Source organism: Phacochoerus africanus, chromosome 10 (assembly GCF_016906955.1).
Source record: "Phacochoerus africanus isolate WHEZ1 chromosome 10, ROS_Pafr_v1, whole genome shotgun sequence".
NCBI lineage: Eukaryota > Metazoa > Chordata > Mammalia > Artiodactyla > Suidae > Phacochoerus > Phacochoerus africanus.
Genome location: NC_062553.1, coordinates 58,028,039 through 58,052,600, shown reverse-complemented (window position 1 = coordinate 58,052,600; position 24,562 = coordinate 58,028,039).

Sequence of the window (24,562 nt, the reverse complement as noted above, 5' to 3'; positions counted from 1 at the left end):
TACAAATGTGTTTAAATATTGGAATTTTAAAACAGTGCACACATTTGTAATTCAAGAGCAAATGCATATACAGCTTTTGCTTTTCTTTTTTTCTTTTTTACTCATTTGACTTCATTAAAATTATTAATATCATTTTCTTTGGCTGCACCTGTGCCATACAGCCAGGGATGCCTTTGCCACAGCTGTGGCAATGCTGTATCCTTAATCCACCCTGTCACAGTGCAACTCCAAAATTATTTTAAATCTTCACTTTTCAAAACTTCCTTATGGTCAATTATACAGCTGTATGCTACAATTGTGGAATATCTATTTCATTTCCCCTTGTAAATTACTAATACATTTGCAATAAGCATCATTTCATACACTGATAAAAACATTTTTTTCTTCCCTTTAGGAACAGCTCCTGGAAATGGAATTACTGGGTCAGGTGTACAGCTACCATAAAGGCGCACCACATATAATAAAAAGTTACTTTCTAAATGTATTGATATTTATGGTACTTTGAAATTGAAATGGTATGCACTCCAAAGAAAAAAGCATGATACAATGTTTCCTAAAATATCAGATGCAGGAGAGGGATAAAGGGAATGTTCTAGAGGGAAAGTCAGTGGTTCCCGTCAGTCCATGTCACACGGACATGAGTGCAGGGGAATCTCAGAGCCTGCCATTGGATGGAAAGACAGGAGAATGGTGCTTTTTTACCCAGTTTTGAGGTCTTGAGCTTTCTTCATATGTCTCTTGACATTTACACAAATCATTACACATATGCGTTGAGTCTTTCTTGGCTCCTTACAGTAATTAGAGTGCCTGTAATTTTCCTCTTATTTTTTCTCCCATGCATTATTTTGAAATTTTATATTGCTTCTTGGTCAATGCTATTGTAATGTGAATTCCTTTCTAAATTGTATAGAATATTTTCACTTGCTGAAAAAAAATGCAAAGGGAATTTAAGGTTTTAGAAAGAGATTATCTGTGTACGACAATTATACATGGTAAATGTACAAATTTAGCATGAAAAGGTACTTTCTATACTCAAATTGCCCTTCGTTTCATTTAAGTATTTCTGTTATCCATCCTTGAATAGCATTTAGTGATTTAAAGTTGATGCAGACCTTTTGTATTGCATATACATTAAAAAGAGGCCCATTAGAAATAATGCTTTGTTCAAGTGATGTTTTTTCTCCAATACTACACCATTTATTTGAATCTGTCCTCTTAGTAAAATACTTTCACCTGGAAGATTAAAAAAAAAAAAGAGATCACTGAATCCAAACCTCCACATGCTTCTCCTTCATTTTATCATTCTTTAATAAATTATCCAGACTGTAGCCAGAGTAATATTTTTAAATATTATATTTAAGAATGTGGTCCTTCTGATTAAAACATTTCTGGGGCTTTACAATACATAGACAAAGGACAGACATGTTAATGTGATTTAAAAGCCCTGAAAATCAGGACTTTTCCTATTATCCAAGCTTCTTTTCTCTTTACTTTAATTATCCTTTAGCCCTACCCACACAACCCCCTCTACCGTCATGGCATAACACATATTACATACTATTTTCCATCCAGACACATTATCCATTCTTGGGAGACACTGCTTTTCTAACTTTCTCAAATAATTTGTTTAGAGAGTGTAGTGTTCTACAAGTTATTTATGTCGAAACTGCTCACCTCTTTATATGGCTAAATCCTCAACTTTTGGATTTAGTTTAGATGCCAGTACCATAAGGTATAATAAATTGATCCTACATTTTTTGCATAAAACACTTCCCTATGAAGTCATAACTCTGTATTTATTTCATCATGTAATGATCACACTCTATTGAAATTGCACAGTATATAAACTCTTAGACTGAAGTCTATTGACGGTAAAACCGAGCAGGGCCCCATGGGGCCCTCGGGCACAAGAGCCTTTCTGTGTACCCCATTTCTTATTTTTAGGAAATGAGACTCACTCAGCCTCCATGGCCTTCCCTAAGTTCCAAGGGGCAAATTCAGACAGTTGCTGATCAGGGAAGGGAGGGGATGCAGAGACCAAGGAGGAAGAGCCTTGGAGCAGGATCCTGGTTCCCCCTCAAGGGATACACATAATGATGCAGGCATTTTATATACCTAAGAGAAAAGTTATATTCCTTATGCTTCTTTTAGAAATGAATACTTTAAAATTGAACAGCTTAGAGTCCTTCCTTGTCCTTCTTCCTGGCTCCACTGCACCCTAAACTCAATCATCCATAAGATAAAGATTAGGCAGCCTGAGCGCAATTGCCTGTGGGTTAAAGAGTATTAGCACATGATGTTTTTCAGAAACTTTCCTAGTTTGTTCTAATCTCTGATCAATATGCACTTTCTGCAAGTACTGTTACTCTAGGCAATAACCCAGAAGATCACCACCGTGATCATGCCAAGATCTGACACTAACTTCGATGACTAAGATTCTCCCCGCAAGAGTAATGCATGTTTGCCCCAATCCTGATTCCTATCTGAAAACCTTTTTTTCTCCTTTTTATTATAAAACTCCCAGCCATTCTTCCCAATGTAAGGCACAGTCTTTAAGACATGAACCTGCTGTGACGTCCTTTGCCTGGCAAAGCAATAAAAGCTATCTTTTTCTCCTTCATTCAAAACTCTATCTCTACATTTCTATTTGGCACCAGTGGACAGAGGCCAAGTTTCTGCAACAATGGCAGAGGTAGCATCTATAATTATTTACTAGTCTATCCAATGTGCTAACACTGTTTGGCATGTATTACACTCTATACAATTATTTGTTTAATGGACAAATGAAGCAATGAGAACATGAAGAGCTTAGACCTTTTAACTTGGAATTTATAAGACTAAATTGTTGAGATTGGCAAATTCAAATTACCACATGACCAAAAAATGTATTACTCATTTTACTACACAGTTGACACTGACATAAGATGTTAAGGAGTAGAATTTGGATACATTTTTTAAAAAATTCTTTCTTACAGAGACAATGATGAAAACCCTTAGTTTCCGCAAAGAGAATTGATTCTATTCTTCTATTCTTATGTTTGTTCCAACCGTTTCTTTTTTTCTTTTTAGGGCCACACCTATGGCATATGGAGGCTCGGAGCTTAGGGACTGAATCAGAGCTGTAGCCACCCACTGGCACATGACACAGCCACAGAAATGCCAAATCCAAGCCACGTCTCTGACCTACACCACAGCTCACAGCAACACCAGATGCTTAACCCACTAAGCGAGGCCAGGGATCAAACCTGCATCTTTATGGATACTAGTCAGATTTGTTTCCTCTGAGCCATGACAGGAACTCCTGTTCCTGCTTATCCTTGATTTCTCTGTATTCACAGGTCTTTTGTGAGACGAAAATGGACATCAGGTTGGGCAGCAACATGGAGACTGTTCCTCTTACTGTTTCAAAAGTTGAGGTTTTTTTATTTACCCACTTTTGGAATGGTTTTCAATAGCAATGCAGCAGAATAGTAAAATTTATTGAAAGTATTTCCTGGCCAGCTACTGTTGCACTTCTTCCCTTGTTTCTAAGTTACTATGGAATTCTCAATGTAGGGTATGTAGAAGGTGCTTAAGGATTACTGACAAAATAATATGATCAAAATGTAGCTAGGATATTGTTTATGAGAAAGCTCAATGTTCCATCTCAATCCTTTATTGTTAAATTTCAATCTTTTAAATGTCAGTTCATTTATTCATAAATTTATTCATTCAGTAAATGTATATTGAGCTTTAAGTGTTAAATACCATAATTGTGCTAATCTCCTTCATTCCATGGAATCAAAGTAATCTTTTAAAATTAACTTGCCCTACTTACATTACTACCTAAAATCCCTCAGTGTTTTCCCATTTTTAGAGAGATATTCAAAATATTTACAATCTTGTATAATGTTCTGAATGTTCTGAAGTCTGCAAAACTCTCCAACACATATTATTGTTCTTATTATTCTTCCTTGACTCAGTATGCTCTAGAAATACTTCCCTTCTTTCTATTTTTCAAAACAGACCAGTATTTTCCCCTTTCTTGACAAATTACCCATACTATTTACCTGGAATAATTTGTTCCTTTTTTTAAAATAGTTGATCAAATTTTATCTTTCACATTTCTTCCAAAATTGTATCATTTAAGCCATTCTTAACAACCCAAACTAGAAATGTCCAACCTAATTTATTATCTATTTTATTATCCATGTATTTCTTCATTGAATTCATCTATACCTCTGTTTTCCTTCTTGATAAGACTATTTACTTTTAGTCTGTGTTCCCGAAGTATGTAAGCTCTACAGTGGCAGGGTATTTGTTTGTCTATATCTCCAGATACTAGAAAAGCGATGGAGAAATTAATAAGTAGATGACAAAATGATAGGTTATATCCATATGCAATATCCTTCTTTCATGGGAATCTCTCCAAAAATACTTTCATTGAGAATTTCCAAAATAAGACAGAATGCTCATCTACTCCATTGCAAGGTTATAACACAGATCAACAAGCCTGCTGGCCTCCAGAGCCACATGACTCAAGTTGAGCATCTAGGTCTTATTCTAATAAATATCAGCTGCCGAGGCATTTCCAAGTATCACCTACAAAACATTCCTTATTCAATATCCTTCCTTCTCATATGCCCTTAAATGTTATAAGGAAAGCCTTCAAAGATACTCATATAATCAGAACTTTCAGGCTATGTTTTTATCACTATATTTTCTTTAGTTCAGTCTTTAACCTCATGGATGCCAAATGACTACTCTTCTACTTTCATGAAATGTTTTGTACATTCTCCCGGGGTGGGGGTGGAAGCTGAGAAATAGATATTGACAATGAGAACTTCTACTCATCCACAAATTTTCCCCTATAAAAACCCAAATCCCAAATATCACAGTTTGTAAAGAAATCTATTTTGCTAGTGACAGAGCTACCTTTGATTATTCTATTCATCACTTCCTTAGTGCAAAACTTCTCAGTGCTGGAGCCTTTTTGCTTCCACAGTGACAAAATAGATGTTGCTGGAATCTATGGAAAATTGGGTCTGTAAATCAGAAAACACTGATCTGTTTTAAAAAAAGATCAAGTTTTAAGTCCTTTTAGTCCCTTTAACTCCTCAGGCTAAAATGTGTGAATCACAGTTGATGAGAAATCTGACTTCTTTCCTCACTTTTGATACCACTATGCCCTCCTGGATTTTTATCAAACCTATCCTTTAATGAACTCTTTACTAAGTCTAAATAGAGAACTTTCCACCAAATATCATTACTCAGTGACTAAAAGAATATATATTACAGTGAAATAGAACCAAGGGACTCTCATGCTCTTCCCTTGAGAGCTCTCATGCTCTTTCTCAATCTGTCTTTCCAGAATAGATATACATAGGGAGATAAAGAGAGATAGATGGATATAGACTTATCTATATAGTACATATATATGTGTATATATCTCACATCTCTCTCTCTCTCTCTCTCTCTCTCTATATATATATATATATATATATATATATATGGTAGATATAGATATGAAGAGAAAGAAAGGTTATATATCTACATAATATCTACCTACTACCATTTATAAATGGAGAGATGGAGAAATTTATTATAAGAAATTGGCTCACATGCTTTGGAGGCTGAGGAGCCCCAATCTGCAGTCAGCAGCAGCAACCCTAAGAGCTGATGATACAGTTCTCATCTGATTCTGAAAGGCTGCAAAGTATGAGAGCTGATGGTCTAAGTTCCAAGTTCAAGTCTGTAATGAACAAGAAGACAGGTGTCCCAGCTCAAAGACAGCTGGAGACTAAGTCCTCCTTTCCTCCACTTTTCACTCCATTTAGGCCTTCAACAAACTGGTTGCGGTCCTCCCACATTGGGGAGAGCAATTTGCTTCAGTCTACCAAATCAAATATGAATCTCACCCAGAAACAACCTCCCAGACACATACAGAATAATGTCTAAACAAATACCTGAGTCCTCTGTGGCCCAGTCAAGTGAACACATAAAACTAATCATCACAAGAAGGATTTGGAAATTGGGATTGCACAGAGTGACCTACTGAATGTGATAAGCCATAACCTGTGTTAGCAGACAATTTATAGAGATAAGCAACAATTATGGGGTTCTCTAGATAAGCATATCCTGGTGCAAATTAATTATTTGGAATATAAACATAAGGGTGTTGGAAATAAAATGGACAAATACAGGAGGGAAAGAATAAAAGCTTTTTAGACAGGAAAAAATCTAAGGCTGGCTCTGGCAAGAGTTTTTATTTTCCAAAAGCCACAGAAAGGAAGGGTTTTTTTGGTCTCAGATTTAACAGATTTTCTAGTTTTCTTCTGTTTAGATACTAAAATCTTAATCTTCTCAGTAAAGCATTCATTGAATTAAATGCTCAACTGAGACTTCAGAGAGCAAGCAAATATATATATATATATATATATATATTTGTATATATCACATTTATTTCATATACATTTCACATATATTTTCCTCATAAAATCAATATGATTTAGTTGTAAATCAAAAAGATTTCTTCCTTTTAAAGTTTTAGTTTTTGTATTTTTTATATTTTATTGGAGTGTAATTGACTTATAATATGTTAATTTCAGGTGTACAGCAAAGTGAATCAGTTATACATATGCATATATATCCATTCTTTCTTCCCAAATAGGTTATTATAAACTATCAAGCAGATTTCCTGGGCCATACAGTATATTCTTGTTAATTACCTATTTTTTACAGTAGTATACACATATATATGCTTCCCCCATCCTCCTAATTCTCCCCCCTCCCCATAGTTTCCCCTATGGTAACCATAAGTCTGATTTTGGAATCTGTGAGTTTGTTTCTGTTTTATAAATAAGTTACTTTTATCATTTTTATTAGATACCACATATAAGTGATGCCATATGATATTTGCCTTTCTCTGTCTGATTTACTTAACTTGGTATGATGGTACAGCCACTATGAGGAGGATAGTATAGAGATTGTTTAAAAAGCTAAATATATGAGCTCAATTAAATATATAAACTTTTCAAATTTAAAGTAAATCTGATTTTAAAATGAATCTGTAATTGCAGTTTGTTCATTTAAGAACATTCCTAGGGCATGTAATATATGCCAAGAACTGGGAATAAGGGACATTGTTGATCAAATATTTAATAGTGGCACATCTTGCTTTAGTTTTCAAGGTAAGATAAAAACATTAAAATATTGCTGATGAGTCAGTAAATTACTTGATCACTCTCCCTCTTTCTCTCTCTCAGCTAATGAGCATTTAGCTGGAAATGGTTCTATTACTAGATACACTTCCTTCTAAGGTTTTGAAACATTGTTTCCTTTTTTCCTCTGCTTGCTGACTGAGAGAAGAGTACAAAAATTGAAAATCATTTTTGAAAAGTCCATATTTGAAATGATTTTCTCTGGATCCCTAATACACATTTTCTTGAAATCTCACAGATAGCATTTTGTAAGTCATCCAGACCACAGTTACGAACACAGAGAGTTTCATGAAAAGTTTATGTCAGACAATTCAGGAAGATTATTCAATTCAACCTAGTTAGTCGTTTAGCAGATTGATGCATGGGTAAAGGTTTAGGGACACTTTATATCCTACCCATTATGTCTTTTCTAGGTCAAGGTTTTATAACATATTCCAACCATAGACCCTTCCCTTTGGTGGCTGTCAGGGAAAGCCTATGGAAATCTCAGCATACTGTTTCTAAACATACTGAAAATGATACAAAGGGGCTATAAGGGAAAAATATATTTAAATACAGAAATATGGGGAAAATCAGTGGTATATTTATTGTGGATGCCAGGATGGTACCCCATTCAGATCTCTCCATTCAATAGGGAACATGCTGTGAGAAGTACAACTGCCTTCAGTTTCTGTTTGTCTCCCCTTCAGGATCCACTGGGCTCCTTCCACACAATGGCTTGACTTAGGGGAATTAACACTTCTGGACAACCCCACCCAGCAGGGGATTCCTCCAACAATGATCCTTGTACTGTGGCTTCTCATGGATCTTTGCATGGCCAAGACTTTCTTAGAGGTGCCCTGCAGCCTGAGGCTCTCCTGATCATCCCTCCTTCCTGTCCTGTCGCCTTTCTCAGGTTTTGGATCAGCATCACCATCAACGCTGCCTGATCTTCTCCTTCTGATTCTTATCCTTTACAGGAATTTCCCTCAACATTTTTTGTTTCTTTTCTCTTTTTTTCTTTTGTTATCAGCCTTCAGGAGAACTCAATCTGATCTATTTACACACAACTTATAAATCATTTTGAAGAGAATTATTTTTACTTTTGAAGGGAATTATTTTTATAAATTCCAAAGCAAGAACTATAGCATCTGATGCATTAACTCATCAATAACTAATTAATAACTTGTTATGTTATTAACTTAGTCACCAAAATAATCTAGAGTTTTAAATTAAAATAATGATGAGCCTAAATTTATTTCAAAGTTTCATCAATATGCTCAGAAAAAGATCCATAAATGTTATTGTTGGAAAAATTCCAGTAATGCTATGTTACATTCCAGGTATGATGTTATTGCACAGGTACACAGTTGACGGAAATGCTACATTTTAGTACAAGGACAATAAAAATATAGATATATTTTTCCCAACTGATTTTTTAGGTATGCTGATTACCATCATGAGATGTTTAAGGACTCTAGAAAAAGAAACTCTCCATTAAGCAAGGGGCTTTGAACATTGGAAAGAAGTAATGATCAGTCTTATGTCAAAGCTTCTTTCACTTGAATTGTTGGCCCCAAAATATTGCTTATAGATATGCTGCAAAAATTCACACTTGACTTTTTCTTATGTTACTTCTTTATGACAAATAATTTGTGTGTGTGTGTGTGTGGCAAAATAGAGGAATATTCACCTACAACTATCTCTAACTTTTAGCACAAATGCCATTGTTCTCGTTTTGGAATTTATAAAAATAATTATCTTCAAAAATAATTTATAAGTTGTGTGTAAATGCATAGAATCATTTACTAAATTGCTATTTTCTCACTCTAATCCTCTACTTAAATACAACCTGGTTGTTTATTCTTCTAAGACATGCACATATGAACACTCCAAATCCTCTGCTATCTCTTCAATTTCAGGGATTATGGTCACACTTGTCCCTTTTCAGATAGGAACCTGAGAGTTAGTGTATATTCAGTAATTTCCCAGAGAACAGTCATGACTATAGCAATTTCTTTTCAAAAGGATCCATGGAGAGAGTAAAATCAATCTGCAATTTGCTTTTTGTAAAAGGGTGAATAATTAAAGTGCATAGTTTCTAATGTTTTCACATTTTATTACGTAGAACCTAAGTGTTGACTGAGAGGTGACCTCAGATCAACCAAAGTGGACATTCAGAAGAAAAGTCAAAATTACATTGCACAGAGCTCTTCTCACTTTTTCCTCATTGCTTCCATAAACTTAGAACTTAGGGTTTCATTCCCATTATTCATATTTAACACCTTAAATCTGAACCTTAGCTCTTCAAATTAGTAATGCTTACATTTTTTTAAGATGATTACAACATCCTTACAGTTACTTGAAAATCCAAACTCAAATTCATCTCTATTTCTACTTGGCGACTCAAAGATGTACCATATGTTCAGTCTCCATTAGGAACCAACATGAAATCATCAGCTTCTGACTTGTCTTATCTGATCACAGAATCTTCTTATCTGTATGCATCACTCTCCTACTGAAACTTCAAGTCATTCTAAGCTTCAGCCCCTTGACTTCATTTTAACTTCTTAGTCAATCTTTCTCCTGACTTCTCTTACCACTTTGGTCTACTTATGTTTCAATTATTTCCTCTCTAGAAATCTTGACCCTATCAGAGCTCATTAAATGTTCTTTTTCAATGTTCCATCAGGTAGCATTCAATTGGTTCATATCACTGGACACAAGCATGCTTCTCTGAAGATTTCATAAAATTCATGCTATCTAATATTCACTAAGATTGCACTTCTGAAGGTGTCTTGACTGATAAACTAAAGACTTCTAAATATCCCTGGAAAGCAACGAGGATCAGGAACACTTTTGAGCAGGATGAAGCTGTGATAGAATCAATAACTTTTCATGTGTACATTAAAGATTGAAACAGAGAGAAAAGGTGTTAGAACAGTCAAGGAAATAAATTTGGCATCTGCTGTAATAGCCCAGAAATTATTGTCATTTTTTAAATTACAGTCTAGGTATAGGAAGCAATATTTTTCTGATTATATCTTCTGGAGAAGATATCATTAGCTCTCCTAGGAGTTCAAGATTCTTGAATGTCAGGACCCTAAATCTTAGAGAAGAAATATACACCGAGTTTTATTTATGGGGACAATAAATCTGCTGGAGAGAAGGCATGAGAGGACTGAATATTCCACTCTATACCTAGTGCAAATAGAAGCAAAACCAGACAAAACAAACAAACCAAAAAAGTAGCAGAATACCAGAAAGTACTCTGAGGGGTCTGACTTAATCTGCTAAAGATGTTATATTTTGGTTCATCTCTGTCTACAATCATAAACAAAAAATCCAAATCTGTAATCTTGAAGAATGTTGAATAGTATGAAACCAGAAGTCACTTCTGCCTTTTAGGAAATCTATTCCATATTATACATATTGTCTATTCCAGTTTATTCCCTGACATAAATGGCTCCATTAATATCACAATATAGATTTCAACACAAAGAAGGAGGAAAGAAGCAAGGCTTTGTGTAAAGAACACTGAAAGAACTTTATTGAAGAGAGGCAAACTTCCTAAAATCACAACCTGACACTAATTTTTGATACCTCAGAAGAAAGTATAGCAATAGATTTTGATAAAACCTTAAGTTTTTGCTTAAAACCTGGACTTTGAGAAATTAGAGCACAAAATTTTCTCTAATTAAAAAAAATGAGTTAATAAAATGCTCCCTTCCAATTCAGGTGGGCAAGGAATATGGGACAATGTTCCTTTGTAAGAGTCAGCAGATAACAGAGAAGTATCATAATAAATATTCAAATATACAACTCAGAAGACCATTTTTTTAAAGTTTTGGATAGTTGAATGAAGGAATCTCCTTGTGAGTTGTACTAGGATTCTATGTACCTACCTACCCATCTATCTAATTATCTATCTATCCATCCATGTTACTATGTACCCCAAAAACATAAGTGTTCTTTCAATAGTATTTAATTCTTATAACATGATGTATTTATTGTATATCAGGCAAACTTGTATTATTATAGCAATTTCTAAAATAAGATATCCATATGGGCTAAACATTCAAACATAAAGAGTCAAAAGTAAATACATTGAGGCTAGATTATATACAGTCTTTTGTTACACTATGATATTTAATTTTTTAATAGTACTTCATGGCAGCTTATTTAAGGAAACAATATTCTATATGCATGTAATATATAATATATAATGTTATATATAAATATAAAATATTTAAAACAAACCAAGAACTTCTAGAATTATTATGTTCATTGTCATAGTGTTTTAAATAATGACTCCTCTGTTTTGGAACATCATGTGTAAAATGCTTTTGCATATTCATTCAAAATCCACTTTAATAAACACATTGTGATAAATGAGAGAAAAAGAATACTCCTAAACGTAGCTAAAGACAATGCATGCATGGGGTTTCACATATTAGGCAATGTTGAAATTTTACTCAACAGCAAAATAAAAATGCAAGAAGGCACCTTAATTTGGATAGGCTCATGTCATTACTTGGACAAAAACTACTTAAGTTTTTGGTGCAATCTTTTGGGTCAGGGATATAGTTAACATTTATTCATTAACTACATTTCTGTAATAAATGGCACCATTAGTTTGAGATATTTAGCATTTGTCTATAAACTGTCATAACAGCATGCAGATAAATTCAAAAATGTGTAGGAAAGCTTTGATAGTTTTTCGCAATCATTTCATGCAATTAGTTATAAAAAAATTCATTGTTTATTAACAAAGTTTCTCTTAGTTGTCAAATTATCATCCTATTTAACTTACTAGGTAAATTCTAGCTACATAATGAATGCAGCTATTAATCAAGGTCCCTATAATCCAGAAAAATGAAAAAATCAAATTTATTGATAGTAAGAAAAAAGGATTATGATTAAGAATTTAATCAACATACATATGATAAAATCTAAAAAAATTTCTCCAAACTCAAGATAAAGTCTTCAACCAGGCACAAAAGAAAATGAATCTTTATACCACAATATATGGTACAATGGGAAAAAGTAATTTTTTTGTGACTGAGTTTTTATCATAGTGTATCTTTGTTTTTTAATTTTATTTTTGTTTTGTGCACCCTCAGAAAATTTTATTTATTGTGAAAATCGGAAATCTGTGTTTCATCTGATATTTGCTTCCTAAGGCATTTGGAAATAGGATTACTTTGATGTTTCAGTTTATTCTTCTGTGAATGAAATGAATTAGACTAGAAATCCCGTCTGAATTTTAAATTAATTTTGTTGTTTTGGGGATGTGGGCAAGTTCTAGGCACTATTCCAATTGAGTAGGATTTGTCCCAGATTTCCAAAAATATGGGCTTAAGAAATCTTTAAGTTTAATGCTTAGGCTTAAAGAGAAGACAAGAGTTCCATTAAATTCATTTCAAATAAGTGGAAATTTAAAAAAAAAATGTTCAAGTGTTTACATAAGCATATTTCTATATATCTGATTGGGGATAAGGCTTAAACCTAATAGACACAAAATTCTTTTCCCTTCTTCTCCCTGTCTTCCTGTGGGCTACAGGGACCTCATCCACTATAGAAACATGGACCACATTTATTTACTTCCTAATCCCTGGCCCTTTCCCCATTTTCTACCATGATGGCCAGAAGTCCCAGAAGTTCATACACATACCTTACATGTTATGTGCCAAAGAATCTGTAAACAGAGGATCTTTCATTGATTTGAGGACGAAAGCTGCATAGTTTGTAGTATGGCTTATGATCCGGGGCCATATGTCACTGACCCCTACCAACCCTTCTAGCCACATCTAATACACCCACTCCACATCCTTAAACCCTCCATTTGTGCTAAATTTCTGGTAATTCCATAAACATTCAAGTTTCGTTTTGTTTTTTAAAAAACACAGTCAAGGACACCATGTGTTCTTTGCCCTGCCACCCCCCTCTCCCAAACAGCTTTCATCTGGGTAATTTATCCTCAGATTTCAGCATAAATGTTCCTTTCTTAGAGACCGTCTGGATTTTTTCATATTAATTAGACATCCTTTACCATTATTTATTATAAAAAGGTGGTATTTTTCTAGTCTTCAGTAATCATTTGGAATCAAGACAGTACCAACATATCTTAATATATTATCTTTTCCAACTTGACAGAAAGTGTATGGCTAAATAATAAACCTAGTTTTTTTTGCTAATAAATATCTGGTGCCCAATAAGATCTCTTCCTAATGGGAACACTGAGGAATGAGACCTCTCTGTGCATGTGTGTGAACTCTCTAACTTCAGGTCACCTTCACTCTTTCAGTCCCATTCAAAAATCTGATTTCCTAAGGTATTCACTGCCTCCTCTGGCCCCACAACCAGCAACTACATACACACCATTAGTTTTCCTGGTCTACTGCCTAGAGAGCGTCCCTAAATTCCATCTACTTGTGTGGATATGTGAAATAGCTTACTATGACCAGCCCTAGCTACATTATTCAATATCCAGTTACATATTGGTCATGATCAACATGAATTATTAAACAAAATGTAACTTCCACAAAATTATTTTATACCATTCCTGTTGACAACTTTGCAAAATGTCTAAAGCATTTCCATAGTACCTTTAGCAAACTTGTTCAGCTTTTAAGAATGTGGGGTTTGTCTTAGTCCTAACCAATTTTTTCTTTTACTGCTATTGACCTCTAATCTATGCACGATTTAATGCAGTCGACTTGCTATGTCATCAATTGATTAATTGATTAATTCAATAAGTAGATAATACTTACATTGTTCTAGACACCTTTGGTACTTGTTTGACACAGAAAGTAAAAGGGCATACTCTCTCAGTGCCCCAAGTACTGAAAGGACATGCAGATAAATTCTATGATCTCAAGATATCTAAGGTACAACTGGAAACCAAAGTCTAACAAAAAAGGAACTCATAGTGGGATGTCTGCTTAACCTGATACATAAAGAATATATAATAAACTATGATTTTTCAGGGCTTGGGGTCATGGGGAATGTATGTAAGGCAGAGGTAAAAATTACAAGGAAAGGCACAGATAGGAATAGAGTGCAAATAGATACCATCAAGAAACTAGTGCCACCATAAAGTGGCAGTAACAGGGTGAACTATAAGCAGTTCGAAATAAATTATGAAAAGTCCATGGGTGATGGAATGTTATTGAAGAATTTTAAACAGGGGGATAATATAAAGCAGTCTCTGTATCAAACACTGCATTAGCAAAAGCACTAAGGGGAGTTAATGTCAGTCTGGGAAAGAGATTCCAACAAAAGAAAGGCAATGAGCTGCAGCAGTACGGGTGAAAAAGTCAAGGTTCTGAGACAGGAAAGCGGATGCAGGAGTCAAAAGGGTATGTGTTTAGAAATATAAAGGGTATTTACTCAATAACATCTGGTTATCAACTGGACATGGAGAATGGAGGCAGAGTGATGAGCAAGAGAACAGACTCATTTTCTCACATGGAAAAGTCAGACTATAGTAATGTCAATGACCAAATAAGGAAGAAGACTGAAGGATTTTACTTCATCTAATATATATTTCAGGTTTGCTTATTTAATATGCTGAATTTGATGTGTGTGAAATAATCAAGTAGATAGATCCAATTACTGGTTAGACCCATACATTTGTATTGAGTATAAATGAGAATCTGAAGACACTGGCTTCCATAAATACCACACAGGTTTACTCAGAGAAATTCTGCAAATAAAAGACAGAAAGACTGGTAAAAACCAAACATTCAGAAAGCATACATTTATTAAAGACACAACATAGGAAAAGGAACACCTACTAGAACTGAAGTGGCCCACCTGTATTGTGTCATGTATGGACACATTGACAGAAGTTCTTGGAATCCACCGGAGAAACTAGTTTCTAAGAGGTGGCTTTCATTCAGGACTACAATGGTATGGTCTAGCATAAAAATCCTACTTGTTCTTAAAATCTAAAGCTCAATTCCACCTTTTCTATAGATAGTACTTGCAGAACAGGGTGAAATGTTTCTGTTCCCTAAACTCCAAAGCTCCAGTTATGTTATCACAGTCTTTAAATACAAAAGACAAAAAAAAACTCTTGTATAAGTGTAATCATTTCACACTTTCCCAAATTAAATAAAACACTAGAAGCAGGGGTCATTTTTTTTTATACCTACAATATTATTAAATATAGATACCTGGTCATAGTAGTCTTTCATAAATATTTGTCTTCATGATTTTGTTTTGGGACCACACCTGTGACATATGGAAGTTCCCAGGCTGGGGTTGAACTAGAGACACAGCTTCTGGCCTACGCCAAAGCCACAGCAACACCAGATCCGAAATGCATTCATGATACCACAGCTTGCAACACCAGATCCTTAACCCAGCAAGGCCAGGGTTCGAACCAGCATCCTCATGGATACTCATCAGGTTGATACTCCATTGAGCCACAGCAGGAACTCCTATTTGTCTTTATGTTTGATTTCAGAACTACATTTTTTTTTGTCTTTTTTTTGCTATTTCTTGGGCCGCTTCCACAGCATATGGAGATTCCCAGGCAAGGGGTCCAATCGGAGCTGTAGCCGCCAGCCTACGCCAGAGCCACAGCAACGCAGGATCTGAGCCGCGTCTGCAACCTACACCACAGCTCACGGCAACGCCGGATCCCCAACCCACTGAGCAAGGGAAGGGACCGAACCCGCAACCTCATGGTTCCTAGTCGGATTCGTTAACCACTGCGCCACGACGGGAACTCCCAGAACTACATTTTTATCAGAAGCATGGAGACAAAATTGATTGCTTAATAGCTCTTTTTCACCACAGTGAAACTGGGATAAATGTGAATATATGTATATATAGTTCGTAACCTGTTTTGGTAATATCTATAGTACATTTTTTACTAATTATTTTATATAGTAAAAGTACATTAAAAAAGAAATTTAATTTAGACTTGTGCAATTGGCTAATACCCTAAGTAAAATATTCCCCGTGTAGAAAAGAAATGGTTTTCCATGGTCTGTTGGATTTCTCTGAGAAAAAGGAAAAGTCTAGTATGTAGAAAATTTTAATTTCTTCCTGTAAACCAAGGATAGCCCAATATGTGTTATCATTCAAACTCACATGTAATAATCAGCAGTGTAATAAGAGATTACAAAATATCTAGAAACATGTTGCAAATTGTTTCAATTTCTCTATATCATTAGTAATTTCCTAGATATTTTTAGAAATCATTTTAATGAGGGTGTTAAAATGCTTTCACCTTCAAAATTTGACTACATGTTAGACTAAGATTTGAGTCTTATATGGAGAATCCTTATGAGATAGGAAAATCGTTCCTGTTGAAATTAGACTACAGTCACAGTCATTCTTGATCCAAATATTGGAAACTGTGATGTTTCACTGGAAGAATAAGAAAAAGATTCTGCAGCTGACCAATGACAAAAACTAGAATGAAAATCATAGAGGGGGAAAGGTGAATGAAGAGAGGTGATAAACCAAAGGGAGTGGTTTATCTCAACCATCATATCAATTTAAGATGTTATCATTTAATCCCTTGATCATTTAAGATTAAAATTTTAATTAGTTTTTATCCTTAATAAAGACAGTACTTAAACCTTTAATCCTAGGATCTCAAAGCCAATTAACAAATAAATCCCCAATTTTCCTATAAAAAATGTACACATATTTGCTTCCTCATTTACAGTTAGAAATGCTGTGATAGAAAGATTCATTTGAAATCATATTCTAAAACATATGGAATTCTGTCAATAGGACACATGGTTCTTGTTTTCTTTATCAGCTATGTGAGAATGCTTTATTGATCTAATTATTAAAACAGCAAATTATTATTCAATAATTAAAATATACCATGCTTAATTACTAGAGCTTTGGTAGATAATACACTGAGTAATGTTCAGCTCTGAAAATTATGTAATAGGGTCTTCCAGGTTTATCAACTTCCTAAAAGTTTATTTCCCTTATATGAGAGACCCTAAATGCATCCTCTTCAAAGAATTGCTTAGAGTATTGAATAAGATTAAAATCTATGTACATAAATGTATATTTTTATGTTTATCTCCATATATGTTTATATGTACATAAAATATGTACATAATAAAATCTATGTACATATATGTATATTTTTATGTTTATCTCCATATTATATGTTTATATATAGACCTGTCAATATAGCAAAAGGTATAGGTACAATTATCCTCATTGGTAGCATGTAGTAAATGAAGATAATCTGATAAGAATCTAAAATAAATGGGGGGGAATGATCAAGATGGTGGAGGAGTATGTTGTCACACTCTCCTTCCACAAACACGTAAAAAACCCCCACAACTACACGTAGAGTGGTTTGCACAGAACATCTACTGAACACTGGCAAAAGAACTTAAACCTCCAAAAAGGGAAAGAAAATCCTCCACATAACTGGATAGAACCAAAAAAAAAAAAAAAGAAAAAAGAGAGAGAGAGAGAAAAGGAATTAGGACAGGACTAGCACTCCTGATAGGGAGCTGCGAAAGTGAAAAGGAACGCACACCCTGGGAAACAAAGTAATCAGCAGGGAGATCAGCTGAAGGGAGGGACCTCTAATCCACCAAGAAAACCACAGCAGCTGGACTGAGGAGGGCAAAGCCAAGTGAGAGCTGCACAGATCATCTGCACCACCACCCTGGACACCACAGCCTGAGATGCTCAGGTGGGGGCTGGGCACAGAGACTAAGGCTCCTGAGGTCAGTTCCAGGGAAAGGACTAGGATTAGCTGTGTGGAGACAGCCTGAGTGGCTAGAGAGCAGTGTGCTATGGGCTGGGGAGCAGAATGCCATAGCCAAGGGAACCTGGGGAGGAGGTCTGGGCCTGCAGGAGAAGCAAGGCACCATTGTTGGGGAGGACAAGAGGAGGAGGAGGGGACTGCCATAGGAATCTCTTTCCCTGTACACTCATGGACTGTCAGAGGGCGGGGTGCCTCAGTGCAGGCTTCGGGTGATGAGAGGCCACTTGCTAGGGCTAAGCAAGACCGGGTGCCTCTTGAATGGGCTATGGGTGGCTGGGCACCTCTTGTGTGGGCTAAAGGCAGCTGGGGGCTAAGCACAATGCGGTGCCTCTTGCATGATCTACAGATGGTGGGGACAAACCACAGCAGTCATCTCAGAAACCAGAGGGAGGATGGCCTGCTACCACTAGGGCTCTGTGAGCAGGATCCACCTGTGGCCACATTCACCTCAGAGTTCAGCTAAAAAGAGGGCACTGCAATCAACCAACATCAATTGTTGCTCCCACTCCCTGGGAACACAATAACCCTGCTGCTGCCACTGCCAAATGCTCTGGGCACTTCCTAAATCTGCCTAAGGCTCATTAACACTTCCTAGGGTGCTGCAACTAGGAATAGCCTGTACCACTTTCCTGAACATTCTTGCTACCACCAAGAGCCGAGCAATCAAGCACTGACTACTACCCCTACCCATGCCTCCTTATCCCTGGAAACACACTCAGCACACTGGGAATAACAGCTTGCTTAAACCAAAGAAAGAGACAGCAAATATCAAAATACACATGCCAAAAAATAAAAAATAACCTCTCACAAAATACAAAAGAGGGGCTCTTGCATAGAAATATGCCTCCAAGATTACAATTTGGTTTCCCTAAACTCAGTGAAAAAGAAAAATATAAGCAAGATTAAGAAGCTCAGGAACAACTTCCAGTTAAAAGAATAGGAGAGGAGTTCCTGTTGTGGCACAGTGGTTAATGAATCCGACTGGGAACCATGAGGTTGCGGGTTCAATCCCTGGCCTTGCTCAGTGGGTTAAGGATCTGGCATTGCTGTGAGCTGTGGTGTAGATCACAGTCATGGCTCGGATCCCATGTTGCTGTGTCTCTGGCATAGGCCAGGTGGCTGCAGCTCCTATTAGACCCCTAGCCTGGGAACCTCCATATGCCTTAGGAGCAGCTCAAGAAAAGGCAAAAAGACAAAAAAAAATAAAAAAATAAAAGAACAGGAGAATTCACCTGAAGCAGCCAACAATGAAGACCTCTGCAGTCTGACAGACACCTAGTTCTCGAAATAAAAAAGTAGTAAGAAGAAATAGGATGGAGGAAATCACAACTGGAAAGCAATTATTTAAATAAGTCAGTATACAGATCTAAAAGGAAAAAAATTATAAATGTGACAATAAACACAAGGAACCACAAAAGGACAAACATGAAGATGTTAGAAAAGTATTTCAAAATCATTGAATTTGGGAAAGGAAAGTACGAAAATCTGGACTCTTTTTTTTTTTTTAAATAATGTGTTTGAGACTATATGACTATCAAGCTAAAGCAAGAAGATATTGGAAGGGGTTAAACACATGAAAAATGGGGCACCCACAAATCAAAACCAAACATTACATTCACAGAAAATAAAAAGTACACAAACATAAAATAAAAAGAAATCAAACAAAAAAGGAAAGAAAGGAGAAACACAATCAACTGGAAAACAAGGTTTAAAATGGCAATAAATACATATTTTTCAATAATTATCCTAAATGCAAATTTATCAAAAGACAGCATGAAGATTGGATGAAAAAACAAGAGCCTACAATATGCTGTCTACAAGAGACTCACTTTAGGGCAAAGGACACATATACATTGAATGTGATGGGATGGGAAAAGATATTTCATGCCAGTGAAAAGACAGGAAAGTGGGACAGGACATTACATTAAAAAAAATCAGAACATAAATTCTTCTCAAGTGCACATGGAACATTCTCAAGGACTGACCACATACTAGGGCAAAAAACTAACCTCAACAAATTTAAGAACACAGAAATTATTTCAAGTATCTTCTCTCACCACAATGGCATGAAAGTAGAAATCAACCACAGGAAAAGAAATGAGAACAAACTGCCTACATGAAGACTAATCAACGTGCTAATAACAGAACCACTGGGTCAATGAGAAAATCAAGAAGGAAATTAAAAAATACCTTGAGACAAATGATAATGAAGACACATCCACTCAAAATCTATGGGATGCCACAAAAGCTGGTCTCAGAGGGAAATTCATAGCAATATAGGTCTTCCTCAAAAAAGAAAAATCTCAAATCAACAACTTAACCCACCACCTAAATGAATTAGAAAAAGAACAAACAAACCTAAAGTCAGCAGAAGGAAGGAAATCATAAAGATCAAACAGGAAATCAATAAAATAGAAATTCCAAAACCAATAGAAAAAAAATCAATAAGAAGGAATAACACTCATAAAGACATTCTATGAAGCCACCATCACCCTAATACCAAAACCAGATAAAGATATTACCAGAGAAGAAAATTATAGGCCAATATCTGATGAATATAGATGTAAAAATTCTCATCAAAATTTTAGCCATCTATATCCAAAAACATATACAAAGGATTATACACCACAACCAAGTGGGATTCATCACAGGTTCATAAGGATGGTTCAAATCAATCAACATCATACACCACATTAACAAAGGAAAAGTCAAAACCCACATGATCTGTCAATAGATAAGGAAAAAGCATTTGGCAAAATCCAACATCCATTCATGATAAAAACTCTTACCAAAGTGGGTATACAGGGAACATAACATAATAAAAACCATTTATGACAAATCCATGGCAAATATAATACTCAATGGAGAAAAGCTGAAAACCTTTCTGCTAAAAGCTGGAACAAAACAAGAATGCCCACTCTCACTTTTTTTTTTATTTGTCTTTTTGTTGTTGTTGTTGTTGTTGCTATTTCTTGGGCCACTCCCACGGCATATGGAGGTTCCCAGGCTAGGGGTCCAATTCAAGCTGTAGCCACCAGCCTACGCCAGAGCCACAGCAATGCAGGATCCGAGCCACGTCTGCAACCTACACCACAGCTCACGGCACGCTGGATCGTTAACCCACTGAGCAAGGGCAGGGACCGAACCCGCAACCTCATGGTTCCTAGTCGGATTCCTTAACCACTGCGCCACGACGGGAACTCCCACTCTCACTTTTATGCAACATAGTATTGCAAGTCATAGCTACAGCAATCGGACAAATGAAAGAAATACCAAATTGGGAGAGAAGAGGTAAAAATGTCACTCTAAGCAGGTGACAGTATACTATATATAGAAAACCGTAAGGATTCCATCCAAAAACTACTTGAACTGATCAACAAATTTAGCAAAATTGTAGGATACAAGATTAACATTCAGAAATCTCTGGTATTTCTGTATATAAACAATGAAATACTAGAAAAGGAATGCAAAAATAAAATACCTTTTAAAATCACATCCCCAAAATTAAATACCTAGGAATAAACCTGACTGAGGAAGTAAAAAATTTATATGCTGAGAACTACGAAACATTAATGAAGGAAATTAAAGAGGATTCAAAGAAATGGAAAGATATTCCATGCTCCTGGATTAGAAGACTTTATACCATAAAAATGGCCATACTATCCAAAGCAATCTACAGATTCAATGCAATCCCTATCAAATAACCCATGACATTTTTCACAGAATTAGACCAATACAAAAATTTATATTGGACTGTAAAGGGTCCAGAATTGACAAAGCAATCCTGAGGAACAAGAACCACGCTGGAGTCATAATTCTCCCAGACTTCAGGCAATATTACAGTGCCATAGCAATCAAGACAGTTGTGTACTGGCACCAAAACAGACAAATAGACCAATGCAACAGAATAGAGAACCCAGAAATAAACCCAGACACTTATGGGCAATTAATCTTCCACAAAGGTGACAAGAATATAAAATGGGAAAAAAACAGTCTCTTCAGCAACTGGTGCTGGGAAACCTGGATAGCTGCATGTAAATCAATGAAACTAGAACACACCCTCACACCATAAAAATAAACTCAAAGTGGTTTAAAGACTTAAATATAAGAGAAGACAGCAAACTCCTAGAAGAGAACATAGGCAAAACATTTTCTGACATCAGTGTAGAAATGTTTTCTTTGGTTGGTCTCCCATGGCAACAGAAATAAAAGCAAAAATAAACCCATGAGAACTAATCAAAGTGACAGCTTTTGCACAGCAAAGGAAACCATTATAAAAAAAAAAAAAGACAACCTATGGAATAGAAAAAAAAATATAGTTCAACAGCAAAAAAGCCAACAGCCCAATTGAAAAATGGGCAAAAGACCTGAATAGACATTTGTGCAAAGATGATATACAGATGGCCAACAGTCACATGAAAAATTGCTCAACATCACTAATTATTAGAGAAATGCACATCAAAATTACTATGAGATACCACCTCATACCAGTCAGAATGGCCATCATTAAAAAGTCCACAGATAACAAATGCTGAAGAGGGTGAGTAGAAAGGGGTACCCTCCTACACTGTTGGTTGGAATGTAAACTGGTACAACCACAATGGAAAACAGTATGGAGGTATCTCAGAAAACTAAATATAAAACTACCATATGATCCACAAATTCCACTTTTGAGCATATATCTGGACAAAACTTTCCTTGAAAAAGCTACATGCATGTTCATCACAGCACTATTCACAATGGCCAAGACATGGAAACAACCTAAATGTCCATTAACAGATGAATGGATTAAGAAGATGTGGTATGTATACACGATGGAATTCTACTCAGCCATAAAAAATAATTCCATTTGCAGCAACATGGATGGAACTAGAGACTCTCATACTAAGTGAAGTAAGTTAGAAAGGTAAAGACAAATACCATATGATATCACTTATATATGTAATCTAAAATATGGCATAAATGAAACTTTTTACAGAAAAGAAACTCAGACTTGGAGAATAGACTTGTGGTTGCCAAGAGGGAGAGGAAGGGAGTGGAATAGACTGGGAATATGGGGTTATCGATGCAAACTCTTGTATTTGGAGTGGATAAGCAATGAGATCCTGCTGTTTAGAACAGGGAACTATATCCAATCACTTATGATGGAACATGATGGAGGATAATGTGAGAAAAAGAATGTATATATATTGTGTGACTGGTCACTTTGCTGTACAATAGAAATTGTCAGAACACTGTAAACCAATAACAATGTAAAAAATAAAAATAATTAAAAATAAAAATAAAATAAATGAAACCATGATTCCTGGCTGATAGAAAGTATTAAATCTATCTTAAACACCAAGTTTCTGCTGAACTCTGGGCAGCTTCATTAGTCAAGGGAAGCACTATACAAAGCTAAGTTCGACTAAAGCTGGTGAGTATTTCAGGACCCCTATGGAATGAAGAGAATTAAGAAGTTTATACAGCTACCCATGGGTGTATAAAAAGTAAGCCCCACTCTTCCCAAAAGGATAACAAGTAAATTTATGTATTATCTGTAACTGTGTTAAGGTAAAGAAAAAACTCTCCTGAGAATTTATAACCTCATATTTTCATTGTCACAATTGCATTCTTCATTAATGTTTCTTATGTAATTAAAAAAAAAAAATCTCAGGGAGTTCCCATCATGACGCAGTGGAAACAAATCCGACTAGGAGCCAAGATATTGTGGGTTTGATCCCCGGCCTCGCTCAGTGGGTTAAGGATCCAGCGTTGCTGTGAGCTGTGGTGTAGGTCAGAGAAGTTGCTTGGATCTGGCATTGCTGTGACTTTGGCATAGGCTGGCAGCTGTAGCTTCGATTAGACCCCTAGCCTGGGAACCTCTATATGCCATGGGTGCAGTCCTAAAATGAAAAAAAGACAATAAATAAATAAATAAATAAATCTCAAATAAAAAACTGAATTTAAATTGATTTGAGTCAGGGTCATCTTCAGGTTACTTTCAGAAGTTTTATAAACCCCACCCCTACCCCAGCCAAACATTACTTTAAAGCATGCTTCAAAGTACTATCTCAGATAAAATTCCAAGGAAAAAAAGAAGCTTGTCAACAATGAGAAATAAAACAGACTTGTGAAAGATTCAGATAATGGAATTACTTTTCTTGGAATAAAAATGCTTGAATAAATTTAAAAGTTAAAGATGAGCAGGTGGAAAGTAAATGTGAAAAAGTGGCAAATATAACTTATGTATATGGAAACTATAGCTGTAATACTTATAGAGTCAATGTATATCAATCAGTCAGTTAGACAGAGTTGAATAGAGGATTAGTGAACCATAGGAGATATGTCAGAAGTAGTTATCTGTGATTGCTTTCATGTCCCAATTCTCCCAGGAAAAGATGGATTGTTTATAGTCATAGTATCAAGTAAATTCCAGAACTGATTTTAAACCTCTCAAAATGAATCAATGCCAATTTGTTTCAATGATCATGCTCCTGGAAGTTAACAAATCAATGACAGCCACATACTTTAAGGGTCAGCAAATCTACAAGGGACTCAATCCAGTGAGCACACTTTTAAGATGATGGTAGCCTACTACCATTCTTTAACCAATATAACTTCCCCCAAACCCTTTCCA